The sequence below is a fragment of the Carassius gibelio genome, chromosome B22, assembly GCF_023724105.1.
Source record: "Carassius gibelio isolate Cgi1373 ecotype wild population from Czech Republic chromosome B22, carGib1.2-hapl.c, whole genome shotgun sequence".
Taxonomy (NCBI): Eukaryota; Metazoa; Chordata; class Actinopteri; order Cypriniformes; family Cyprinidae; genus Carassius; species Carassius gibelio.
In genome coordinates, this window is record NC_068417.1 from 39,352,622 (window position 1) to 39,365,244 (window position 12,623).

General features: G+C 40.4%; 9 non-coding genes and 15 pseudogenes across 9 annotated transcripts; all 24 read right to left on the bottom strand.

The window, feature by feature from the left end:
• Positions 1 to 322: 322 nt before the first annotated feature.
• Positions 323 to 440, bottom strand: LOC128006461 (5S ribosomal RNA). Its single transcript, XR_008179077.1, has one exon. It is a non-coding gene; the product is annotated as a 5S ribosomal RNA (ribosomal RNA).
• Positions 441 to 800: 360 nt separating this feature from the next.
• On the bottom strand, positions 801 to 919 carry LOC128005921 (5S ribosomal RNA). The gene has a single exon (XR_008178561.1). It is a non-coding gene; the product is annotated as a 5S ribosomal RNA (ribosomal RNA).
• Positions 920 to 1,426: 507 nt separating this feature from the next.
• Positions 1,427 to 1,545, bottom strand: LOC128007275 (uncharacterized; annotated as a pseudogene).
• Positions 1,546 to 1,919: 374 nt separating this feature from the next.
• LOC128006521 (uncharacterized) lies at positions 1,920 to 2,038 on the bottom strand (annotated as a pseudogene).
• Positions 2,039 to 2,413: 375 nt separating this feature from the next.
• LOC128006634 (uncharacterized) lies at positions 2,414 to 2,532 on the bottom strand (annotated as a pseudogene).
• A 512-nt stretch (positions 2,533 to 3,044) lies between these two features.
• LOC128006492 (uncharacterized) lies at positions 3,045 to 3,163 on the bottom strand (annotated as a pseudogene).
• Positions 3,164 to 3,384: 221 nt separating this feature from the next.
• On the bottom strand, positions 3,385 to 3,503 carry LOC128007216 (uncharacterized; annotated as a pseudogene).
• A 219-nt stretch (positions 3,504 to 3,722) lies between these two features.
• On the bottom strand, positions 3,723 to 3,841 carry LOC128007218 (uncharacterized; annotated as a pseudogene).
• A 384-nt stretch (positions 3,842 to 4,225) lies between these two features.
• LOC128004665 (5S ribosomal RNA) lies at positions 4,226 to 4,344 on the bottom strand. Its single transcript, XR_008177349.1, has one exon. It is a non-coding gene; the product is annotated as a 5S ribosomal RNA (ribosomal RNA).
• A 360-nt stretch (positions 4,345 to 4,704) lies between these two features.
• On the bottom strand, positions 4,705 to 4,823 carry LOC128005922 (5S ribosomal RNA). Its single transcript, XR_008178562.1, has one exon. It is a non-coding gene; the product is annotated as a 5S ribosomal RNA (ribosomal RNA).
• A 506-nt stretch (positions 4,824 to 5,329) lies between these two features.
• LOC128007276 (uncharacterized) lies at positions 5,330 to 5,448 on the bottom strand (annotated as a pseudogene).
• A 373-nt stretch (positions 5,449 to 5,821) lies between these two features.
• Positions 5,822 to 5,940, bottom strand: LOC128006522 (uncharacterized; annotated as a pseudogene).
• A 365-nt stretch (positions 5,941 to 6,305) lies between these two features.
• LOC128006635 (uncharacterized) lies at positions 6,306 to 6,424 on the bottom strand (annotated as a pseudogene).
• Positions 6,425 to 6,936: 512 nt separating this feature from the next.
• On the bottom strand, positions 6,937 to 7,055 carry LOC128007219 (uncharacterized; annotated as a pseudogene).
• Positions 7,056 to 7,274: 219 nt separating this feature from the next.
• LOC128007220 (uncharacterized) lies at positions 7,275 to 7,393 on the bottom strand (annotated as a pseudogene).
• A 384-nt stretch (positions 7,394 to 7,777) lies between these two features.
• On the bottom strand, positions 7,778 to 7,895 carry LOC128006463 (5S ribosomal RNA). Its single transcript, XR_008179079.1, has one exon. It is a non-coding gene; the product is annotated as a 5S ribosomal RNA (ribosomal RNA).
• Positions 7,896 to 8,255: 360 nt separating this feature from the next.
• Positions 8,256 to 8,374, bottom strand: LOC128005924 (5S ribosomal RNA). Its single transcript, XR_008178563.1, has one exon. It is a non-coding gene; the product is annotated as a 5S ribosomal RNA (ribosomal RNA).
• A 507-nt stretch (positions 8,375 to 8,881) lies between these two features.
• On the bottom strand, positions 8,882 to 9,000 carry LOC128006871 (uncharacterized; annotated as a pseudogene).
• A 512-nt stretch (positions 9,001 to 9,512) lies between these two features.
• LOC128006010 (5S ribosomal RNA) lies at positions 9,513 to 9,631 on the bottom strand. The gene has a single exon (XR_008178645.1). It is a non-coding gene; the product is annotated as a 5S ribosomal RNA (ribosomal RNA).
• A 382-nt stretch (positions 9,632 to 10,013) lies between these two features.
• LOC128006464 (5S ribosomal RNA) lies at positions 10,014 to 10,131 on the bottom strand. The gene has a single exon (XR_008179080.1). It is a non-coding gene; the product is annotated as a 5S ribosomal RNA (ribosomal RNA).
• A 360-nt stretch (positions 10,132 to 10,491) lies between these two features.
• On the bottom strand, positions 10,492 to 10,610 carry LOC128005925 (5S ribosomal RNA). The gene has a single exon (XR_008178564.1). It is a non-coding gene; the product is annotated as a 5S ribosomal RNA (ribosomal RNA).
• A 375-nt stretch (positions 10,611 to 10,985) lies between these two features.
• LOC128006913 (uncharacterized) lies at positions 10,986 to 11,104 on the bottom strand (annotated as a pseudogene).
• Positions 11,105 to 11,764: 660 nt separating this feature from the next.
• On the bottom strand, positions 11,765 to 11,883 carry LOC128006493 (uncharacterized; annotated as a pseudogene).
• A 219-nt stretch (positions 11,884 to 12,102) lies between these two features.
• LOC128007221 (uncharacterized) lies at positions 12,103 to 12,221 on the bottom strand (annotated as a pseudogene).
• Between the last annotated feature and the right edge of the window lie 402 nt (positions 12,222 to 12,623).

Here is a 12,623-nt window from a genome sequence, read left to right on the forward strand (position 1 = left end):
TATAGGTAGGAAAGAAAACCCAAAAGCTTAAAGCACCTGGTATTCCTAGGCAGTCTCTCATCAAAGTACTAACCAGACCTAAACCTGTTAAGATTCAGAGATCGGGCATTGATTCTTTCGTTTTTTTTTTTTATTTATTTATTTTTTTATGGAAGATTATTATATAATTCGTGAAATTTTCCAAAAGATTAAAGCGCCTGGTATTCCCAGGCAGTCTCCCATCCATGTACTAACCAGGCCCAAACCTGCTAATATTCAGAGATCGGGCATTGACACTATTATTTGGCAAAATTATTATATACTAAGTGAAAAATGTCCAAAAAGCTTACAGCACCTGGTATTCCCAGGCGGTCTCCCATCCAAGTACTAACGAGGCCAAACCTGCTTAGCTTCCGAGATCAGACGAAATCAGGCATAGCCAGGTTGGTATGGCCGTAAGCGAAGACTGCTGCAAAGAGAGGACTATTTAAAGACCAGCCAATCTAATCGCCAGTACATTATATAAGTAGGAAAGAAAACCCAAAAGATTAAAGCACCTGGTATTCCCAGGCAGTCTCCCATCCATGAAGTAAACCATGCCCGAACCTGCTTATATTCAGAGGTCGGGCATTGACTCTATTTTTTGGCAAAATTATTATATACTAAGTGAAAAATGTCCAAAAAGCTTACAGCACCTGGTATTCCCAGGCGGTCTCCAATCCAAGTACTAACCAGACCTAAACCTGCTAAGATTCAGAGATCAGGGCTTGGACTCTATTTTTTGGCAAAATTATTATATACTAAGTGAAAAATGTCCAAAAAGCTTACAGCACCTGGTATTCCGAGGCGGTCTCCCATCCAAGTACCAACCAGGCCCAAACCTGCTTAGCTTCCAAGATCAGACGAGATGGGGCATAGCCAGGTTGGTATGACCGTAAGCCAATACTGCTGCAAAGAGAGGGCTATTTAAAGACCAGCCAATCTAATCGCCAGTACATTATATAAGTAGGAAAGAAAACCCAAAAGATTAAAGCACCTGGTATTCCTAGGCAGTCTCTCATCAAAGTACTAACCAGACCTAAACCTGCTAAGATTCAGAGATCGGGCATTTACTTTTTTTTTTTTTTTTTTTTAATGAAAGATTATTATATAATTCGTGAAATTTTCCAAAAGATTAAAGCACCTGGTATTCCCAGGCAGTCTCCCATCCATGAAGTAAACCATGCCCGAACCTGCTTATATTCAGAGGTCGGGCATTGACTATATTTTTTGGCAAAATTATTATATACTAAGTGAAAAATGTCCAAAAAGCTTACATCACCTGGTATTCCCAGGCGGTCTCCAATCCAAGTACTAACCAGACCTAAACCTGCTAAGATTCAGAGATCAGGGCATTGACTCTATTTTTTGGCAAAATTATTATATACTAAGTGAAAAATTTCCAAAAAGCTTACAGCACCTGTTATTCCGAGGCAGTCTACCATCCAAGTACCAACCAGGCCCAAACCTGCTTAGCTTCCGAGATCAGACGAGATGGGGCATAGCCAGGTTGGTATGAACGTAAGCCAAGACTGCTGCAAAGAGAGGGCTATTTAAAGACCGACCAATCTAATCACCAGTACATTATATAAGTAGGAAAGAAAACCAAAAAGCTTAAAGCATCTGGTATTCCTAGGCAGTCTCTCATCAAAGTACTAACCAGACCTAAACCTGCTAAGATTCAGAGATCGGGCATTGACTCTTTCGTTTTTTTTATTTATTTTTTTATGGAATATTATTATATAATTCGTAAAATTTTCAAAAAGATTAAAGCGCCTGGTATTCTCAGGCAGTCTCCCATCCATGTCCTAACCAGGCCCAAACCTTCTAAGATTCAGAGATCGGGCATTGACTCTATTATTTGGCAAAATTATTATATACTAAGTGAAAAATGTCCAAAAAGCTTACAGCACCTGTTATTCCGAGGCGGTCTCCCATCCAAGTACCAACCAGGCCCAAACCTGCTTAGCTTCCGAGATCAGACGAGATGGGGCATAGCCAGGTTGGTATGACCGTAAGCCAAGACTGCTGCAAAAAGAGGGCTATTTAAAGACCGACCAATCTAATCACCAGTACATTATATAGGTAGGAAAGAAAACCCAAAAGCTTAAAGCACCAGGTATTCCTAGGCAGTCTCTCACCAAAGTACTAACCAGACCTAAACCTGCTAAGATTCAGAGATCGGGCATTGACTTTTTTTTTTTTTTTTTTTTTTTTTAATGAAAGATTATTATATAATTTGTGAAATTTTCCAAAAGATTAAAGCACCTGGTATTCCCAGGCAGTCTCCCATCCATGAAGTAAACAATGCCCGAACCTGCTAATATTCAGAGGTCGGGCATAAAACTCTATTTTTTGGCAAAATTATTATATACTAAGTGAAAAATGTCCAAAAAGCTTACAGCACCTGGTATTCCGAGGCGGTCTCCCATCCAAGTACCAACCAGGCCCAAACCTGCTTAGCTTCCGAGATCAGACGAGATGGGGCATTGCCAGGGTGGTATGACTGTAAGCCAAGACTGCTGCAAAGAGAGGGCTATTTAAAGACCGACCAATCTAATCACCAGTACATTATATAAGTAGGAAAGAAAACCCAAAAGCTTAAAGCACCTGGTATTCCTAGGCAGTCTCTCATCAAAGTACTAACCAGACCTAAACCTGCTAAGATTCAGAGATCGGGCATTGACTTTTTTTTTATTTTTTTATTTTTTTAATGAAAGATTATTATATAATTCGTGAAATTTTCCAAATGATTAAAGCACCTGGTATTCCCAGGCAGTCTCCCATCCAGGAAGTAAACCATGCCCGAACCTGCTAATATTCAGAGGTCGGGCATTGACTATATTTTTTGGCAAAATTATTATATACTAAGTGAAAAATGTCCAAAAAGCTTACAGCACCTGGTATTCCCAGGCGGTCTCCAATCCAAGTACTAACCAGACCTAAACCTGCTAAGATTCAGAGATCAGGACATTGACTATATTTTTTGGCAAAATTATTATATACTAAGTGAAAAATGTCCAAAAAGCTTACAGCACCTGGTATTCCGAAGCGGGCTCCCATCCAAGTACCAACCAGGCCCAAACCTACTTAGCTTCCGAGATCAGACGAGATCGGGCATAGCCAGGTTGGTATGGACGTAAGCGAAGACTGCTGCATAGAGAGGGCTATTTAAAGACCAGCCAATCTAATCGCCAGTACATTATATAAGTAGGAAAGAAAACCCAAAAGCTTAAAGCACCTGGTATTCCTAGGCAGTCTCTCATCAAAGTACTAACCAGACCTAAACCTGTTAAGATTAAGAGATCGGGCATTGACTCTATTTTTTGGCAAAATTATTATATACTAAGTGAAAAATGTCCAAAAAGCTTACAGCACCTGGTATTCCCAGGCCGTCTCCCATCCAAGTTCTAACCAGGCCTAAACCTGCTTAGCTTCCGAGATCAGACGAGATGGGGCATAGCCAGGTTGGTATGACCGTAAGCCAAATGCTGCAAAGAGAGGGCTATTTAAAGACCGACCAATCTAATCACCAGTACATTATATAGGTAGGAAAGAAAACCCAAAAGCTTAAAGCACCTGGTATTCCTAGGCAGTCTCTCATCAAAGTACTAACCAGACCTAAACCTGTTAAGATTAAGAGATCGGGCATTGACTCTATTTTTTGGCAAAATTATTATATACTAAGTGAAAAATGTCCAAAAAGCTTACAGCACCTGGTATTCCCAGGCCGTCTCCCATCCAAGTTCTAACCAGGCCTAAACCTGCTTAGCTTCCGAGATCAGACGAGATGGGGCATAGCCAGGTTGGTATGACCGTAAGCCAAGACTGCTGCAAAGAGAGGGCTATTTAAAGACCGACCAATCTAATCACCAGTACATTATATAGGTAGGAAAGAAAACCCAAAAGCTTAAAGCACCTGGTATTCCTAGGCAGTCTCTCATCAAAGTACTAACCAGACCTAAACCTGTTAAGATTCAGAGATCGGGCATTGACTCTTTCGTTTTTTTTTTTTTATTTATTTTTTTTTTTTATGGAAGATTATTATATAATTCGTGAAATTTTCCAAAAGATTAAAGCGCCTGGTATTCCCAGGCAGTCTCCCATCCATGTACTAACCAGGCCCAAACCTGCTAATATTCAGAGATCGGGCATTGACACTATTATTTGGCAAAATTATTATATACTAAGTGAAAAATGTCCAAAAAGCTTACAGCACCTGGTATTCCCAGGCTGTCTCCCATCCAAGTACTAACCAGGCCCAAACCTGCTTAGCTTCCGAGATCAGACGAGATCGGGCATAGCCAGTTTGGTATGGCCGTAAGCGAAGACTGCTGCAAAGAGAGGACTATTTAAAGACCAGCCAATCTAATCGCCAGTACATTATATAAGTAGGAAAGAAAACCCAAAAGATTAAAGCACCTGGTATTCCCAGGCAGTCTCCCATCCATGAAGTAAACCATGCCCGAACCTGCTTATATTCAGAGGTCGGGCATTGACTCTATTTTTTGGCAAAATTATTATATACTAAGTGAAAAATGTCCAAAAAGCTTACAGCACCTGGTATTCCCAGGCGGTCTCCAATCCAAGTACTAACCAGACCTAAACCTGCTAAGATTCAGAGATCAGGGCTTGGACTCTATTTTTTGGCAAAATTATTATATACTAAGTGAAAAATGTCCAAGAAGCTTACAGCACCTGGTATTCCGAGGCGGTCTCCCATCCAAGTACCAACCAGGCCCAAACCTGCTTAGCTTCCAAGATCAGACGAGATGGGGCATAGCCAGGTTGGTATGACCGTAAGCCAATACTGCTGCAAAGAGAGGGCTATTTAAAGACCAGCCAATCTAATCGCCAGTACATTATATAAGTAGGAAAGAAAACCCAAAAGATTAAAGCACCTGGTATTCCTAGGCAGTCTCTCATCAAAGTACTAACCAGACCTAAACCTGCTAAGATTCAGAGATCGGGCATTTACTTTTTTTTTTTTTTTTTTTAATGAAAGATTATTATATAATTCGTGAAATTTTCCAAAAGATTAAAGCACCTGGTATTCCCAGGCAGTCTCCCATCCATGAAGTAAACCATGCCCGAACCTGCTTATATTCAGAGGTCGGGCATTGACTATATTTTTTGGCAAAATTATTATATACTAAGTGAAAAATGTCCAAAAAGCTTACATCACCTGGTATTCCCAGGCGGTCTCCAATCCAAGTACTAACCAGACCTAAACCTGCTAAGATTCAGAGATCAGGGCATTGACTCTATTTTTTGGCAAAATTATTATATACTAAGTGAAAAATTTCCAAAAAGCTTACAGCACCTGTTATTCCGAGGCAGTCTACCATCCAAGTACCAACCAGGCCCAAACCTGCTTAGCTTCCGAGATCAGACGAGATGGGGCATAGCCAGGTTGGTATGAACGTAAGCCAAGACTGCTGCAAAGAGAGGGCTATTTAAAGACCGACCAATCTAATCACCAGTACATTATATAAGTAGGAAAGAAAACCAAAAAGCTTAAAGCATCTGGTATTCCTAGGCAGTCTCTCATCAAAGTACTAACCAGACCTAAACCTGCTAAGATTCAGAGATCGGGCATTGACTCTTTCGTTTTTTTTATTTATTTTTTTATGGAATATTATTATATAATTCGTGAAATTTTCCAAAAGATTAAAGCGCCTGGTATTCTCAGGCAGTCTCCCATCCATGTCCTAACCAGGCCCAAACCTTCTAAGATTCAGAGATCGGCATTGACTCTATTATTTGGCAAAATTATTATATACTAAGTGAAAAATGTCCAAAAAGCTTACAGCACCTGTTATTCCGAGGCGGTCTCCCATCCAAGTACCAACCAGGCCCAAACCTGCTTAGCTTCCGAGATCAGACGAGATGGGGCATAGCCAGGTTGGTATGACCGTAAGCCAAGACTGCTGCAAAAAGAGGGCTATTTAAAGACCGACCAATCTAATCACCAGTACATTATATAGGTAGGAAAGAAAACCCAAAAGCTTAAAGCACCAGGTATTCCTAGGCAGTCTCTCACCAAAGTACTAACCAGACCTAAACCTGCTAAGATTCAGAGATCGGGCATTGACTTTTTTTTTTTTTTTAATGAAAGATTATTATATAATTTGTGAAATTTTCCAAAAGATTAAAGCACCTGGTATTCCCAGGCAGTCTCCCATCCATGAAGTAAACAATGCCCGAACCTGCTAATATTCAGAGGTCGGGCATAAAACTCTATTTTTTGGCAAAATTATTATATACTAAGTGAAAAATGTCCAAAAAGCTTACAGCACCTGGTATTCCGAGGCGGTCTCCCATCCAAGTACCAACCAGGCCCAAACCTGCTTAGCTTCCGAGATCAGACGAGATGGGGCATTGCCAGGGTGGTATGACTGTAAGCCAAGACTGCTGCAAAGAGAGGGCTATTTAAAGACCGACCAATCTAATCACCAGTACATTATATAAGTAGGAAAGAAAACCCAAAAGCTTAAAGCACCTGGTATTCCTAGGCAGTCTCTCATCAAAGTACTAACCAGACCTAAACCTGCTAAGATTCAGAGATCGGGCATTGACTTTTTTTTTATTTTTTTATTTTTTTAATGAAAGATTATTATATAATTCGTGAAATTTTCCAAATGATTAAAGCACCTGGTATTCCCAGGCAGTCTCCCATCCAGGAAGTAAACCATGCCCGAACCTGCTAATATTCAGAGGTCGGGCATTGACTATATTTTTTGGCAAAATTATTATATACTAAGTGAAAAATGTCCAAAAAGCTTACAGCACCAGGTATTCCCAGGCGGTCTCCAATCCAAGTACTAACCAGACCTAAACCTGCTAAGATTCAGAGATCAGGACATTGACTATATTTTTTGGCAAAATTATTATATACTAAGTGAAAAATGTCCAAAAAGCTTACAGCACCTGGTATTCCCAGGCCGTCTCCCATCCAAGTTCTAACCAGGCCTAAACCTGCTTAGCTTCCGAGATCAGACGAGATGGGGCATAGCCAGGTTGGTATGACCGTAAGCCAAATGCTGCAAAGAGAGGGCTATTTAAAGACCGACCAATCTAATCACCAGTACATTATATAGGTAGGAAAGAAAACCCAAAAGCTTAAAGCACCTGGTATTCCTAGGCAGTCTCTCATCAAAGTACTAACCAGACCTAAACCTGTTAAGATTAAGAGATCGGGCATTGACTCTATTTTTTGGCAAAATTATTATATACTAAGTGAAAAATGTCCAAAAAGCTTACAGCACCTGGTATTCCCAGGCCGTCTCCCATCCAAGTTCTAACCAGGCCTAAACCTGCTTAGCTTCCGAGATCAGACGAGATGGGGCATAGCCAGGTTGGTATGACCGTAAGCCAAGACTGCTGCAAAGAGAGGGCTATTTAAAGACCGACCAATCTAATCACCAGTACATTATATAGGTAGGAAAGAAAACCCAAAAGCTTAAAGCACCTGGTATTCCTAGGCAGTCTCTCATCAAAGTACTAACCAGACCTAAACCTGTTAAGATTCAGAGATCGGGCATTGACTCTTTCGTTTTTTTTTTTTATTTATTTTTTTTTTTTTATGGAAGATTATTATATAATTCGTGAAATTTTCCAAAAGATTAAAGCGCCTGGTATTCCCAGGCAGTCTCCCATCCATGTACTAACCAGGCCCAAACCTGCTAATATTCAGAGATCGGGCATTGACACTATTATTTGGCAAAATTATTATATACTAAGTGAAAAATGTCCAAAAAGCTTACAGCACCTGGTATTCCCAGGCGGTCTCCCATCCAAGTACTAACGAGGCCAAACCTGCTTAGCTTCCGAGATCAGACGAAATCAGGCATAGCCAGGTTGGTATGGCCGTAAGCGAAGACTGCTGCAAAGAGAGGACTATTTAAAGACCAGCCAATCTAATCGCCAGTACATTATATAAGTAGGAAAGAAAACCCAAAAGATTAAAGCACCTGGTATTCCCAGGCAGTCTCCCATCCATGAAGTAAACCATGCCCGAACCTGCTTATATTCAGAGGTCGGGCATTGACTCTATTTTTTGGCAAAATTATTATATACTAAGTGAAAAATGTCCAAAAAGCTTACAGCACCTGGTATTCCCAGGCGGTCTCCAATCCAAGTACTAACCAGACCTAAACCTGCTAAGATTCAGAGATCAGGGCTTGGACTCTATTTTTTGGCAAAATTATTATATACTAAGTGAAAAATGTCCAAGAAGCTTACAGCACCTGGTATTCCGAGGCGGTCTCCCATCCAAGTACCAACCAGGCCCAAACCTGCTTAGCTTCCAAGATCAGACGAGATGGGGCATAGCCAGGTTGGTATGACCGTAAGCCAATACTGCTGCAAAGAGAGGGCTATTTAAAGACCAGCCAATCTAATCGCCAGTACATTATATAAGTAGGAAAGAAAACCCAAAAGATTAAAGCACCTGGTATTCCTAGGCAGTCTCTCATCAAAGTACTAACCAGACCTAAACCTGCTAAGATTCAGAGATCGGGCATTTACTTTTTTTTTTTTTTTTTTTTAATGAAAGATTATTATATAATTCGTGAAATTTTCCAAAAGATTAAAGCACCTGGTATTCCCAGGCAGTCTCCCATCCATGAAGTAAACCATGCCCGAACCTGCTTATATTCAGAGGTCGGGCATTGACTATATTTTTTGGCAAAATTATTATATACTAAGTGAAAAATGTCCAAAAAGCTTACATCACCTGGTATTCCCAGGCGGTCTCCAATCCAAGTACTAACCAGACCTAAACCTGCTAAGATTCAGAGATCAGGGCATTGACTCTATTTTTTGGCAAAATTATTATATACTAAGTGAAAAATGTCCAAAAAGCTTACAGCACCTGGTATTCCGAGGCGGTCTCCCATCCAAGTACCAACCAGGCCCAAACCTGCTTGGCTTCCGAGATCAGACGAGATGGGGCATTGCCAGGGTGGTATGACTGTAAGCCAAGACTGCTGCAAAGAGAGGGCTATTTAAAGACCGACCAATCTAATCACCAGTACATTATATAAGTAGGAAAGAAAACCCAAAAGCTTAAAGCACCTGGTATTCCTAGGCAGTCTCTCATCAAAGTACTAACCAGACCTAAACCTGCTAAGATTCAGAGATCGGGCATTGACTTTTTTTTTATTTTTTTATTTTTTTAATGAAAGATTATTATATAATTCGTGAAATTTTCCAAATGATTAAAGCACCTGGTATTCCCAGGCAGTCTCCCATCCAGGAAGTAAACCATGCCCGAACCTGCTAATATTCAGAGGTCGGGCATTGACTATATTTTTTGGCAAAATTATTATATACTAAGTGAAAAATGTCCAAAAAGCTTACAGCACCTGGTATTCCCAGGCGGTCTCCAATCCAAGTACTAACCAGACCTAAACCTGCTAAGATTCAGAGATCAGGACATTGACTATATTTTTTGGCAAAATTATTATATACTAAGTGAAAAATGTCCAAAAAGCTTACAGCACCTGGTATTCCGAGGCGGTCTCCCATCCAAGTACCAACCAGGCCCAAACCTGCTTAGCTTCCGAGATCAGACGAGATGGGGCATAGCCAGGTTGGTATGACCGTAAGCCAAGACTGCTGCAAAGAGAGGGCTATTTAAAGACCGACCAATCTAATCACCAGTACATTATATAGGTAGGAAAGAAAACCCAAAAGCTTAAAGCACCTGGTATTCCTAGGCAGTCTCTCATCAAAGTACTAACCAGACCTAAACCTGTTAAGATTCAGAGATCGGGCATTGACTCTTTCGTTTTTATTTTTTTTATTTTTTTTTTTTTATGGAAGATTATTATATAATTCGTGAAATTTTCCAAAAGATTAAAGCGCCTGGTATTCCCAGGCAGTCTCCCATCCATGTACTAACCAGGCCCAAACCTGCTAATATTCAGAGATCGGGCATTGACTCTATTATTTGGCAAAATTATTATATACTAAGTGAAAAATGTCCAAAAAGCTTACAGCACCTGGTATTCCCAGGCGGTCTCCCATCCAAGTACTAACGAGGCCAAACCTGCTTAGCTTCCGAGATCAGACGAAATCAGGCATAGCCAGGTTGGTATGGCCGTAAGCGAAGACTGCTGCAAAGAGAGGACTATTTAAAGACCAGCCAATCTAATCGCCAGTACATTATATAAGTAGGAAAGAAAACCCAAAAGATTAAAGCACCTGGTATTCCCAGGCAGTCTCCCATCCATGAAGTAAACCATGCCCGAACCTGCTTATATTCAGAGGTCGGGCATTGACTATATTTTTTGGCAAAATTATTATATACTAAGTGAAAAATGTCCAAAAAGCTTACAGCACCTGGTATTCCCAGGCGGTCTCCAATCCAAGTACTAACCAGACCTAAACCTGCTAAGATTCAGAGATCAGGGCTTGGACTCTATTTTTTGGCAAAATTATTATATACTAAGTGAAAAATGTCCAAAAAGCTTACAGCACCTGGTATTCCGAGGCGGTCTCCCATCCAAGTACCAACCAGGCCCAAACCTGCTTAGCTTCCAAGATCAGACGAGATGGGGCATAGCCAGGTTGGTATGACCGTAAGCCAATACTGCTGCAAAGAGAGGGCTATTTAAAGACCAGCCAATCTAATCGCCAGTACATTATATAAGTAGGAAAGAAAAACCCAAAAGATTAAAGCACCTGGTATTCCTAGGCAGTCTCTCATCAAAGTACTAACCAGACCTAAACCTGCTAAGATTCAGAGATCGGGCATTGACTCTTTCGTTTTTTTTATTTATTTTTTTATGGAATATTATTATATAATTCGTGAAATTTTCCAAAAGATTAAAGCGCCTGGTATTCTCAGGCAGTCTCCCATCCATGTCCTAACCAGGCCCAAACCTTCTAAGATTCAGAGATCGGGCATTGACTCTATTATTTGGCAAAATTATTATATACTAAGTGAAAAATGTCCAAAAAGCTTACAGCACCTGTTATTCCGAGGCGGTCTCCCATCCAAGTACCAACCAGGCCCAAACCTGCTTAGCTTCCGAGATCAGACGAGATGGGGCATAGCCAGGTTGGTATGAACGTAAGCCAAGACTGCTGCAAAGAGAGGGCTATTTAAAGACCGACCAATCTAATCACCAGTACATTATATAAGTAGGCAAGAAAACCCAAAATCTTAAAGCACCTGGTATTCCTAGGCAGTCTCTCATCAAAGTACTAACCAGACCTAAACCTGCTAAGATTCAGAGATCGGGCATTGACTTTTTTTTTTTTTTTTTTTAATGAAAGATTATTATATAATTCGTGAAATTTTCCAAAAGATTAAAGCACCTGGTATTCCCAGGCAGTCTCCCATCCATGTACTAACCAGGCCCAAACCTGCTAAGATTCAGAGATCGGGCATTGACTCTTTTTTTTTTATTTTTTATTTTTTTAATGAAAGATTATTATATAATTCGTGAAATTTTCCAAATGATTAAAGCACCTGGTATTCCCAGGCAGTCTCCCATCCAGGAAGTAAACCATGCCCGAACCTGCTAATATTCAGAGGTCGGGCATTGACTATATTTTTTGGCAAAATTATTATATACTAAGTGAAAAATGTCCAAAAAGCTTACAGCACCTGGTATTCCCAGGCGGTCTCCAATCCAAGTACTAACCAGACCTAAACCTGCTAAGATTCAGAGATCAGGACATTGACTATATTTTTTGGCAAAATTATTATATACTAAGTGAAAAATGTCCAAAAAGCTTACAGCACCTGGTATTCCGAAGCGGGCTCCCATCCAAGTACCAACCAGGCCCAAACCTACTTAGCTTCCGAGATCAGACGAGATCGGGCATAGCCAGGTTGGTATGGACGTAAGCGAAGACTGCTGCATAGAGAGGGCTATTTAAAGACCAGCCAATCTAATCGCCAGTACATTATATAAGTAGGAAAGAAAACCCAAAAGCTTAAAGCACCTGGTATTCCTAGGCAGTCTCTCATCAAAGTACTAACCAGACCTAAACCTGTTAAGATTAAGAGATCGGGCATTGACTATTTTTTGGCAAAATTATTATATACTAAGTGAAAAATGTCCAAAAAGCTTACAGCACCTGGTATTCCCAGGCCGTCTCCCATCCAAGTTCTAACCAGGCCTAAACCTGCTTAGCTTCCGAGATCAGACGAGATGGGGCATAGCCAGGTTGGTATGACCGTAAGCCAAATGCTGCAAAGAGAGGGCTATTTAAAGACCGACCAATCTAATCACCAGTACATTATATAGGTAGGAAAGAAAACCCAAAAGCTTAAAGCACCTGGTATTCCTAGGCAGTCTCTCATCAAAGTACTAACCAGACCTAAACCTGTTAAGATTCAGAGATCGGGCATTGACTCTTTCGTTTTTTTTTTTTTTTTTTTTTTTTTTTTATGGAAGATTATTATATAATTCGTGAAATTTTCCAAAAGATTAAAGCGCCTGGTATTCCCAGGCAGTCTCCCATCCATGTACTAACCAGGCCCAAACCTGCTAATATTCAGAGGTCGGGCATTGACTATATTTTTTGGCAAAATTATTATATACTAAGTGAAAAATGTCCAAAAAGCTTACAGCACCTGGTATTCC